This window comes from Cygnus olor, chromosome 3 (genome assembly GCF_009769625.2).
Source record: "Cygnus olor isolate bCygOlo1 chromosome 3, bCygOlo1.pri.v2, whole genome shotgun sequence".
Classification (NCBI taxonomy): Eukaryota; Metazoa; Chordata; class Aves; order Anseriformes; family Anatidae; genus Cygnus; species Cygnus olor.
Window position 1 is genome coordinate 117,602,347 of NC_049171.1, and position 12,573 is coordinate 117,614,919.

The 12,573-nt window shown below is 43.5% G+C and overlaps 1 long non-coding RNA gene across 12 annotated transcripts in view; it reads right to left on the minus strand.

Annotated features, from left to right (window-relative positions):
* Nucleotides 1-12,573, minus strand: part of LOC121067127 — a 282,439-nt gene that overhangs the window by 97,284 nt on the left and 172,582 nt on the right. For 11 of the 12 annotated variants that reach the window (XR_005818115.1, XR_005818119.1, XR_005818122.1 and 8 more), the window contains one exon: nucleotides 2,883-3,012. The exons of the other annotated variant lie outside the window; for it this stretch is intronic. This is a non-coding gene — a long non-coding RNA (uncharacterized LOC121067127). The remainder of the gene's footprint in view (nucleotides 1-2,882; nucleotides 3,013-12,573) is intronic. 12 annotated transcript variants of the gene reach the window in all.

A 12,573-nucleotide genomic window follows, 5' to 3' on the forward strand; every position in this document is an offset into this window, starting at 1 on the left:
CCCTGGCCACTACATTTTACAAAATGCTTGGGAAAAAAACTTTTCACATCATCTTCTGCACATCAGCAGTGTAAGACATTAATCAGGGTTTCCAGAGCCATGTCATAAATCATAGCATCTTGTGTCATCAATACTAGAGAGACAAAACGTGAGAATTGTTCCATAACAATGTCCTTTAACTCAGGCAAAATCACTTTGTCCTTTCAGCCTGCTTGCAAACCCCACTGCTGGCAGCCCAAATGGCCCGGCTTCAGGGTCTGGTCCTGACCTCACAGATGTGGCCGTGCATATTAACTCAGAAGTTTTGCTGTGATGAATGGTCACATATGCAAAATCAAAATGGAACCTTCAGAAGATCTTTTACAATGGCACGGGAAAATAATCTCCCCATGACTTATTCCATTATCACAGACTAATTGGAAGACCTGGACAAGACCCTCCACGTCATTAGCTGTCTAGGGCATGAGAGATCTGCGGCAGATGAAATCCTTCACCGTGATGGCTAGCGTAACACAGGAGGGATCTCAAGTCCAGGCTGTTAACTTCACCACTCCTGTTACAGAGGCGATGTGCAGTGGTGAAATATCCCCAACAAGGGATTCAACAATTATGTTTAGAAACACAAACACGGAGACCTCCCACCAACTCAGCTGATTCTTTTGAAAGTTGGCACTGTCAAAACAAACACAGCCGCCTGTAGCACCCTTCCACTGCTCCTGCTGACTGCGCTAGTGAGGAGGAGGAGGTGCTGAGTACTTTGTTATTATGAGGAGGAGGATAGTGTTGGGAAAGGTGTTGAGTTTGACACAGAAGTATCAAGAGCAGGAAAGTGAAAGTCAAGGAAATCAGCATCGTGCCATCTGAAATTGCTCTGGCACTAAACCTACAAAAATCAATGACTCTGCTTTCACAGTAGTTTTCACATAAACCTGAGGGAGCGTACAGCACGAGTTGCACCAGATGGAAAGTCACTGGAAGTAGAGAGTGAAGTAGGATCAACGGTGGTATCTATCAGCTACATCAAATGCAGTATTCACAAACAGTAATGATGCCCATTCACTGCTGTCCCTGCCTTTTACGTCTGCTGCATCAGTGTGGAGGGAGAGACAGCACGGGAAGAAAATCTGTTATAAAAATATCTGCTGGTATTAAGAGGATTGTTTACACTCTTATGTATTTGTGCCTCTTATTTGAGTAAAAAAATTGGCATTTCAGCAGTCTGAATTTGAGGTAAGAAGTTGTTTTCCCCTGGTTCCACCTTTTCAAATCCATTTCATAACAGCAGCATGTCTTCCTTTGCCCTCCCTCACAAAAGCAATCCCCCCCCACGCCACATTTAAAACATTCTCACAAAGAAAACTGAAGGAAAATAATTTTTGTGCAACTTATCCATCTTTCAAAGCAGCTTCTGGCAGAAGGGAGCTGAGAGTGATGAGTCCATAGAATAATAAATAATAACAATATTGAGCAGTTTTGCAGAGCAAATACACATTGAAAAACTTTTCCTCTTGAGTGCCTGACATTATTAATTTGTTCTCCAAATACACTAGTGAGGACAGTCAGCCCATTTTTACAGACAGGGAAAGTGAGCATATAGATTTAAATAATTGCTTAAGAGACAGAGGAGTCAGTTCCAGAAACTGGGCAGAACAACTCACAGGAGATCACAGTTCATATCCATACCAATATTCGGGCAGAGCCCTGCCACCACAGTACTGGCGAGTGACACATGCACGGGGTTTTTGACATCTGTGAATAATATCCTCTCTGAATTGTCCTTCCCTGGGGTCCAAAAGGAGTATGTCCTGGGCCTTAGGAAGAAGCAAAGGCTGAACAGAAGTTCCTGTAATTATTGATGAAAGAAGTATTTCTAACCCCTTCCCAGCTTCTGCTTAAAAGGGTTCAAACTCATACTGATCTGCTGCCTAAGTAATATGTGACATCCAAACAACTCATTTTGACTTGCACCGATCAGGGACATCCTCTCCCAGCACTCCTATGGAACAAGAGCACTTTTTTATTTTTCACCATGAGGGTTTTACTGTACTGTTTGCAGTTCCATTACTGCACAGCAGAGATTTCAGATGAATTGAGGGGAGGGGGAGAAGACCTGAAGTGACTTGCTGTATCCACATGAAATGGTTAGTGAATGACCTTGTGTCCAGCCTTCTAACATCTGAGACAAAAGCATGGAAAAGCCGAACAAAGTAAAACTTACTGAACGGGGTGTGTGTGTGTGTGTGTATGGGGGAGAGAGGGCAGTTTTGGTTTGTTTGCATAGGGGGAGAAATTGAGGTTGATAAGCAGCTGGTTTAATTTTAGATCTCTCCCTGTTTCATAGTACTTGTAATAGAGTGACAAAAGTAGCAACAATTTCCAGGACCAGCACAACACTAAAAGCAGGTCAAAATTCTGCTTGCCATACTCACACTAATGAGCTCTGAGAAATCGATGGATTTAGGGATTCCTGTATGGACAAACATCATTTGCCCCAGGTTCCCCTTCATAATGGCTTGGTGATGAAACCAACCTTCACCCTCCCTTTTCCCTTGTAACATTCTTTAGGAGCCAAGTTATAATGCAAAAGTAACCCAGAGAATGGCTATTCTGCATCACCTCCTGCCTGCTCCAGGCAATTGCTCGCACTGGCACACTGGTGCGATATGGCACACGTTGATGCTAGGGCTGTTGCTTTTGCTTTTTAAAGCTATTGATTTCCTGCCCTTTCTTGTAAAAGATTCTGTGAACTGGAAGCAGTTAAAGGTTAACTGCAAAGATTTCATTTAAAGGAATATTTTAGAGTTGTTTAAGATCCTAAATCATTAGTAGTTAAAAAATGCGCTGAAATTTATGTCTTAAGGCAAGGAAGTTCCAAGAGTTACCTGCCCATACGAGTGCACCAGACTCTCTGCTTGCTCTGCTGCAGCTTGGCTTCCACTGGCAGCCCCAGCTCCGTGTCAGGTCCTGGCAGTAGTGCTGTCTGTCACAGGGGATCCTCCACTTGGGATCTCACTAATAAGAAGAGGAAGAAGAAACGGGGTTTACTGTCTGGAAGAGCCTTAGAGTAATCAAAGTCTGGTGTTTCAGTGAGAATCAGAAGGAGTAGTCCCTGGGAGAAGGGGAAAACCTGCCTCTGCCAGCACTCTGACCCTGCAGTCTGTGTGACCGAGTAAAGGCAGGAAGACACAAGTCTCACCCCATGGTAGAGAGACAGCATCTGCACTAGGCCACATCGACAGCTCCTGGGGGGGTGCTGTGGGAGGGAGCAGGCGAGAAGCAAAAAGAAATGTTGAAGGGACAACACGCACCGGGTACTCCTGCCAGAGGGTAAGAGAGGTGAGGAAAAGGATGGCTGCCCAAAACACAGCGCGCACGTATGTGTGTGTGTGCGTGGAGGGGAGTTTACACATTTCTTCTTTACAAGCTGTAGCTCTACAAACTGACGTTTCTCTTTGGTTGCATTTCCCCATCTAGGCTCCTTTTCTCTCAGCATCGTTTTCTTTGCTTCATGCACAAACGTAGGCCTTAGCAAAAGAGGAAACTCCTCTGTACAAGGACACCCAGGGGAGACGTTCTGCTCACCTGAGGACCTGAGCAAGGATGTGGGGCTTTTCGTTTGGGGAGGAACCTCCTGACAATGAACCCAGCACGCAGTGCTGCTGGCAGCACCTGGCAGAAGGGCTTCATCCTGCGCATCCTTTGGCAGTTTTTCCATGAAGCGGCTGCAAGAGAGCTGCAGTACAGATGGTCCTTCATTTGGGGGTGTTTGGATCCAGACCTTTCATTTGGGTCTGTCTGAAGGGAAACTGCCTTCGAGATATGCAAATATTTTGTTTTTTTAAAGCTACACAGACATGGCTCAGCTGATTTCTCTCCTCTCCTCCTGCACCCGTTCCACCTGTAGTCAGGCAAAGCAAAGGCTTCCCCTGCTGTAGCCAGAAATCCCTCCACCTCTTTTGGCTCTCCATCCTCAGCCAAGCCCTAGCGGCAGGGGCCACCCCACAGGGCAGGCTGCAGGAGCAGCAGAGCCCAGCAGCCCCAGGGCACTGAGCTTTCCCTAGGGACGCTGAGCAAAAACGCTGCTCTGCGCTGGGGCTCAGCCAGCCCCACACTGGCGGGGTCAGGGTGGAGCAGAAACTGGGCGCACGATGCGGTATTTAAACATAGCCAGTAGGATCTATCCCCGAAAAGGATTCAGCCACAACAGGTTTATTCATTCCTCTTATTCACTAGAGTTTTTTTTTTTTTCAATATTGCTTTTTTAAAGATTTGTTCTACTTCCTAAAGAATTGCGTCTCGATGCAAAAGCAGAATGACGAATACGTCTTCCTTTTCCCTGCTGAATCCAACTTCGAAAAACATAATGCTTCTCATCCCTTTTCTGCCCCAGTCAAAATAAGCCAACCAAATCCTACAGAATACCTATCAATACAAACAAAAGATGCAGAGGTGTTTTTGTAGCAGAAATAAACACAGTTTAAGGAATGATTTTCCTTTTGTGACAGCTTAAGGTCCTTCAAACTTGACAGAACTGATTACCGAATCAAAGCAAAGGAGGGCAGGGAACAGCGTTTCCTTGCATACACCTGTATGGTTAGATGCTCCGCATGCTACCAGCAAGGAAGTGAAATGCTTGAACTACCAGTAAGGAAAACCCAGAGAGAAAAAAAAAAAGAAGGGATATCTTGGGATTCGCTTTAGCATAACATCCTACAGTGTGTTTACTTTTCTGTTCTTCTGCATCTCGTATTTCTTCGTGGGATCAGTCCCCAGCCTCGCAGGCCCTCCCAGGAGTACAATGCCCCTTTCGCAGATTGTACGAGTGGCACCGAGAGTGCGGCAACTTCAAAACATAAAAGGAAAAAAAGAGTCTCCCTCAACGCCATCATCATTTTTAAAAAAGGCAATTGATGTCGCCTGAAGCAGCAGCTATGAAGCCCAATTATACCACATTTCATTCAAGTGTCAAAAATTGGAATAATAATAACCAACAACGAGGAGCACATATAGGATATGATGCTGCCATCTTCTTTTGTTTTGGCCACGCGTTTTCATAAAATCATGCTTAAAGCAGACCCAGTGCCACATTCCTTCAAGGACTTTCTTGTTCGCTATTGTTTTTGGTTCTTAACAATTGGCTTCCCTGCCTACTTTCCCCGTGTTGACAGTCGCTCACAGAGCCTCCATATGCTCTCACTACTTGAGTAGTCAATCATTTGTGAATTAGCTACCCAATCAAATATCTAAAAGAGGCTGGTAGTGTTTATTCATTGCTGGTGTTTTGAGTGAGTGTATTGCTTGCAAAAGGTGTCAGATTAAACATGCAGAAATGAATTTATTCACAGAATAGGGATTGCATAGTCAGAAGCGATGCAACAAGCACCGGCCTGAGCTCACCCTGATTTTTTTCTGGTTTGTTTTACATCATGCCTAAGGTAAGATGCCCCTGGACTTGGAAGTTCTCAGCCACTTGCTTACTTAAAATGGGACGTTCGGAAGCAGACTGGAGTCTTGGTTGGAAGCAAGAGAGCAGCTCCAGGGGTGCCTTGGGGTGGAGGACAGAAAGGTTAAAGCAATCAAAGACATCCTGATGGAGTGTTTTTTTTCATCTTAGATCACGGAGATGCAGCCCCGTGAAACGCTTTCCCCTTTCCATCAGCAACATATCTGCATGCTCAGATGCATGGACGGAGCCTTCACAACCCCTTGACAAAGAACACGAGAAGCACTTTGCACACGATGCTCTGTATGATCTCAGACAAAAGCAGTCCTTCTTTTAAGGTCTGCCTCAAAATACCAACACAATACTTTCCTTAGCTGTCATTTTGGGGGAATTTAAAAGCATTTTAGTACTGGCCAACATAGCCTCAAACAAGCAATGCCAACCTGAAGAAGAGCCAAGCTTTCATTCAGCAGAGTTATTCCAAATCAGGATTTTCATTTGCATGGCAGAGAGTCTGCCAAATTCATACCTCGACACAAATTGTCACAGAGCTGAAGTACGCAGCTCAGGTGAAAGTGCCTCTTCTTATAAGAAAAAGTGAAAACAGTTGAGGCAACGAGGCTGTGTTTGGTGATCTCACTTCATACCCCAGGTTTATGCTGAAAGATGAGTAACAAATATATCCATCTGGGTTCCATATTTGTCACCCTTGCCTGGCTTTAGAGATTACCAGTAATCTATTTATAAGCAAAAAAAAAAAATACTGTAACTGCCAGTCCGAAGAAAATGTCACTGGTGATGAGAGAATCGAGCTGATTTCTTTTCTTCTCATGAATCATTGTCACAATAAAGGGTCTGCATGACAACTCTGCCCTTAGCAATCACTGAAAAACCCAATTCCTTTGAAATTATGACTTGCCTGGTCCTTATATTGATAGTACTTGATGATGATGACAATAATGCAGAGGGAAAAACGTAACTTAGCTGCTTGTCATAGTTCTTACTTAGGCTGACTTTCAGCAGCATTTACTGTTCAGTATTAATAGAAGTTAAAATATTAAACACTTACTCATTAAGGTATGCAGATATGATTCACAGGAAACTAGTAAAAAAATGCTATTTTTAAGTGGAGATATTACAGAGATACTTCAAGTTAGAGCTTTCCAGAAGAAATACAAAGGAGTTGTTTATTCAGCGTCAGCTGGAATAACAGAATTTGTTTCATTGGTAATAGTACATCAATACATATTAGGCCAAAGGCAATTTTCCTGAAGTTTTCCCTTCTTCAGAATTCATGAAAGAAATTTAAAACACTCAAGGCAAACATTCGGTGCTAGGGACAGTAATGTAAAGAATCAAAGTGGAACTACCTGGATTGTACATTAAATAAAAGGCAGAGAATGAGCACTGAGTGAATTTTTATATGTTCGCATTACAACAAACTAGTCAAAGATTCTGACCCCTGGCACTGGAGAAATCTTCCTAGTTTTGATATTTTCAATAAAATAATTCCCAAGAGGGCTGGAAAAAAAACACTCTCTCTCTCTCTTTTTCTTTCAATAAAATGAGACACCATCTGTATTATGAAAAAGAATACTAATAATTTGATAGTGTTCTGAAGTAGCTTTTATAAAGCTTTTGCCTGGGATTTAATATTGCCCAGCAAGTCCATCAGGTTTTCACGGCTTTGCTAGAGACAGAAATGTGCTGCACTGAATGTCAGCTCCTGGCTGGTGCAGGCACCGACTCACACATCAGCAGAGATGAGGATGAAGGTGATGTGCTCCAGTCTTCTCCAGCCAGCCCAGGCCAGTGGGAGGAATGTGGAGAGGAGCTAACTTCAACACTGCAGGGTGGGTGGGTCCCACCTGTGCTCGAGGAATCGCCTGGTAAGTAGGGAATGTGTTCCCTGAGCTGAAATGATGACAGAACATCTCTGCTTTTTGGGCCCTGATGGGAGGAAGGCTTCTCGGTGCCTCTCTCTGAGCCAATTGTACACAAATATTTGAGCACAGTACAAGAGTATTACCTCCGGAAAAAAAAAAAAAAGGCAGGAATCAGGCAGCAGTGTGTAATAACAAATAGGTGCATGCAGTCAGAACAATTAATGTCACTTTACAAGGTCTTTTGGAAATATATCAACAGAGGGAACCCACAGATGGCTCCTTTTCAGCGCATTTTGGACGGGGGTAGGATGGGCCAAGCTTCTGTAAATCCCAGGCTGAAGGACAAGAATGACCAAAAACAAACAAACAGAAAATAGAATGAAAAAAGGGTGTTGGGAGAATATTTTTTTCCTCCTGAATTCACTCTTTACAAATAAAGCAAAATAAAATTGGGCATGTACATCCAAGGCAAAGACTGAATCGGAGGATAGACGGTCTAATGCAACAGAGTGGCCTGGGATATACCGAGCTGACCTGTAATGCCATACTGCTGGGTAGAGGACCAGAATTTTCCAGTGCTCAGCACCAATTAAGGCCAAGTTTGCAGAAAACGTCCTTCCCAGGAGGGCCAGTGTAGCAGAAAGCATTTGGCTCCCTCCTGATGTTTGCAGAAATGTTTTCAGAAGACCTTCTTTTCCTGGCATGCTGCCCTCTTTCTACACCTAGTTATTTAAACAGAACCCTTTGGAAGTCCGAATTATCGTCTCCCTGATTCTCAGTTTCCTATCATTAAAACAGGAATAAAAATGAACTTCTTTCACTGCCAGGGAGCAAGGAGGATAAATGCAGAGGTGCTTAGTGCTCAGAAACTTCACTGTTGGGGGTCAGATAAGGGTATGATTTTTGCACCAACAATGCTCGCTGTGCTCTTGTTGTGGTGTTACCCTTCATTAAGTACTCAAACATTCAGAATAAAATCAGATCCTAAAGCAACAATGCTCTCTGCTCTCAGAAAGCCTCCGTTTCCAAAATGACAGAGCCACATTGCTCGCTGAAACTGTCTCCCCCTGTCAGAGATCAGTCTCGATTCCCTTCCTTCACCTTCAGTTTGCCCAGAGCTTTGTCCTTTTCTCAAGCAGACAGATGATGAGCTTGGCATGTACAGCACACGTATACGTTTGTGGGTTTCTGCGTATATATTTTTATACGTATATACATAGAATATATACATATACACACGCACATTTAACTGGTGTTATTGCTGGGAAAGGATGAACAAACAGCTTGAACATAACTCCAGTCATGTTTAACCATCAGGTAGTTGGATGTACTGGCGGGGCAGCGGAGAACACTTGCTCAGTGACAGCAAATAGACTGCTTCTGGGGTTATTTTTGCCCTCGTTGGCACCACGTACGTAATGATGACCTCGTGTACTGTAACTCACAGTGATGCTGGCAGACAGCAAACATCATTGGAAACCATGCCAAGAGGAGAAAAGATTGTTCTTTTGCTCTTACGCTTTCAAGTACAGTCTTGCAGTTGCCTTCTTTATCGCTAGTCAGTTGAAGGGACAGAGGGGTGAATTTACCAGCTATCCTGTGAGCTCTGTCCATTCCTTTTCCTATAAACTTTCTCAAACCTTTTAAGACAAGTAGCCATTTCCGAGTTGCAGGAAGGTCAGGAGCCTGCGGGTGAAGTTCTGTGGTATCTCCCGGCCCTGGAAAGATGCTGCTGTAGGTCTGAGTGAGCCCCATGCACAGAAGGCCCTACCACACGTGCTGTGGGCTCAGCAGCCAGCCAACAGGTGGTGACCCTGAGCGGGGATCTGGAGCAAAGCTAAGTTTTGTGCAAGATCTGGAGAGCTAACGAGATCCAGCGCGGGTGTGCTGTGGAGGCCTGGGGTTCGATAGGGCGAAAGCAACACTGGCCAAAAGCTGCTACAGAAGAGCATAGATAAACAGTATCATTTCCATCTTCTGGTGACAAGAGTCAGTGGAATTATTTCATCATGCAAGCTATAACCACAAAGAGCTTTCCACCATACTGATTGCCTGTAAAAATGTTTGAAGAGTTGTGCACATCAGAAGGAAGGACTCAGAATAAAAGAAGGATCCTCCTCTGTATTTTAACAATGACTTCTGAAGAACACTTACCTTGTTTTACTTCAGAAGTACATTTCTGCATGTGAACAGGTGTAAGAAGTTTCATCAAGTTTGGAACGAAAAGGCAAAAGCTTTTAACACTAGTCAAGGACAGCGAGAGTGGTTAAAGTGATATTTCTGTCCCCCCATCTAACTGATCACTCCTGCACTTCTGTGTACAATTTCAGACCACTCTGTTTCAGGGAAGGACTGGGAGGAGCCCCTTGCTGAGAAGGAATTACACATTTTCATCATTTGCTAATCTGTTTTCACTACCTTGGTAAGCAAACTGTACTCTTCAACCAGAGTCTGGTGGACACAGTGCAAAAAAAGTTCTTTCTGCTCAGCTGGTGACACACAGAGCCTCCATGTCTGTGGGGCTGGCCTCCAGGTCGCCTCCCACAGCAGTGTCTTTGGATGAAGCTATAGAAAAATACTACAAAGCCTTCAGAGATGGAATGGTGATGGGAATTGCAATCACAGCTAGGAGTGCTCATGTGTACTTGATTTAGCTCAAGTGAGGCAGCATCTCTTTCAACTGTCATATTTTTTTCAAGATTAAGGCAAGGAAGGCTTTGGTTTTTCTTTTCTGTTCAGTGGTGCATTTTTTCCTTTCAGAAAGTTTGGTGGGTTTTGCTTCTTCTTCTTCTTTTTTTTTTTTTTTTTTTAATTACCTTGATCTTGCTTTCCTCATTTGGTCACTGCTTGAACAGGAATGAATTCCCAGTCCCTGAGGCCCATATGTGATTTCTATGGAGTGATCCCAAATTACCTAATCTCGGCTCATATGCCTGTGCACATTCACAGTTTAACATCTTTTTTTCCTTGGAATTGGGCACAGAAACTGCTAGTTGGCTCAGATGTAAAAATAATACTCAAAATGCTTAGGCCAAACCCTGCACAATAAGTCTGCATATGTGGTTGGGCACTAACAAGCAAGTAAGAAAATGATCTATTTAAAGACTCACTTCTGATTTAGGCATTGCTTTGAAGCACTGTGAGTAGCCAGCAGAGTCTGGTCTCCATCACAATTTTTCAAATATAAAAATTAAAAAATGATGATAATTATGCATTCTGAAATCTGGATGGGGCCATGCTACACTGAAGCATATTTTCCAATGTAATTAAGGCTTTCAGCTGATTCCTTCCGACTGCAATTGTTATTTCAAATGTGAATTAATAAATCATGTCCATCTAGTTAAGAATTAAAATCAGTCTCAAGTATTCCTGCTTAGACCAGCAAACTTAAAGAGAGGGAGGGATGAATGCTCCCAAGTAATTTGCAGGGGGAAAAGAAGAAGAAAAAAAAAAAAAAAAAAAAAAAAAGAAGCAAGGCAGGGCCTGCTCTTATTTAGGGTTCTCCAGCCATCTGAAAAACATGCAGGATGAAGTTACTTGACTTACACATATGGAAGCATTTTTCCAGCTTTATACCAAAACAATATGCAAATAGTCTACCCCTACTTTCACTCATGACTGGCTGCAAATACAAAATTCAAGCTGAATAATGTTAACTGCCCACATGCTCTGCTCGAAAGGATCCTCAAGGGCTTCTGGTCTCTTGTGGTATACACAAAGCACTTTAGCTATCACAGTGAATTAGTGTAAGGCCTGGTAATGCACCTTTAAGTATGTGAGCCCTTTTAAGGCACTTAGAGGTCAAGTCTGTGGCTATATAAAGTACAACCTTTCGAACATTTATTTTCACTTGCCCATCTAGAGGCTCGGATGGCACGCAAAGGCGGTGTTTAATTTCATAAGAGCCCTTCGGATTCCAAATTGTCAGAGTCATCAACTGGCTGTGATAGCCAACCCAAGTTTACAGTACTGTAATAAAGCAAGGTAAATATTGGCAATCAGGCGGTGACTGCTAAGCATGACTGCTTGCTTCAGGAGTGATTGTCACAGCGAAAGAGAGCTGTCATTTTGCAAACGGACCTCTAAAGAACAAGGCGCAAGGCAGAGCAAGTCCAGATGGGTCTCTTCCCTGGAACATAAACACAGACACGCTGTCCAGCCCCTTCCACATTTCTCAGCTATCCCAGGCCAAGAACGGTAGCTCCTGATATGTCATCGATCAAAAATTCCCCTTGAATAACGGACTTCCAGTTCAAGCATTAAGTGCTTCTCCAGACGTTATGACAAAGAGGCGCTCAAGAAAAAGTTATCTAAAATAAAATGGGACCTCAACAAGAGACTTGTGAATAAAAAATGTTGAGGAGATGCTACACCATGTCACCAAAGCAGCAAGGCAGAGCAGCACATAAACAAAGCATTATTTTTTCACAGACTCACCTATAAGTAAGCATGGTTTTGCCCTGAATTTTGACGCTTTTTTTTTTCTTTTTCTGAGAGCAAAAATCAAGTGTGAAAGGCGCAGGATACCACCACTGTGAGATAACAAGAGCTGCTATGTGCATGCCTGGAGACACCTGAGCTTCCAGAGCTCAGGAGGCTGCTGGGCAGCTCAGCAGTGCTGCCAGGCCAGCGCTGCTCCTGGCACTGAAGTGCTGTCTTGTCCTATTCTGCTGGGAGCTCCTGGTCCTGCACAGAACACACCTGATGTGCTCCAAGCAGCGCCCCATCCGCTCCCCTGCAGAGCCTTCCCCTCCAGCACTGGTCCCTTATGGTGTTTATTAGGGAAGTGATTTGGTTTTGCCTTCAGTGAATCCTGAATGGCCTGCATGAAGAAAAAAAAAAAAATGGAAATAGAAAAAATTAAAAAGGGAGATGGAGCATTTTCATGCTTGTGACTTACTGGGATATTGGCCAAAACAGTTAAATAAGCAATTGTTCAACAGAGTTCAGTGCATCGTGTCTGTTATTCTGTTACTTCCAGGTGCAGTTGCTACAATGCTAAGGCCAAAGAAACATCTTGCTGGGCAGTCTGCGCTTAGGGAGCAGGTCTGCATGCGCGTGCAAGAGGTGCAAGAGCAATATCTGCCTTCACGTTTATTTTTCAATGCATCTCCTTCCATTTCATCTGCATTGTTTAGCTCACATTTATACAGAACAGGGCTTTATTGATACTAAAAAGGAAGATGAAGAGTTGGGAATCTTGTCTTATTGATCTGGATATTCATAATGCAAATGAACCAATAA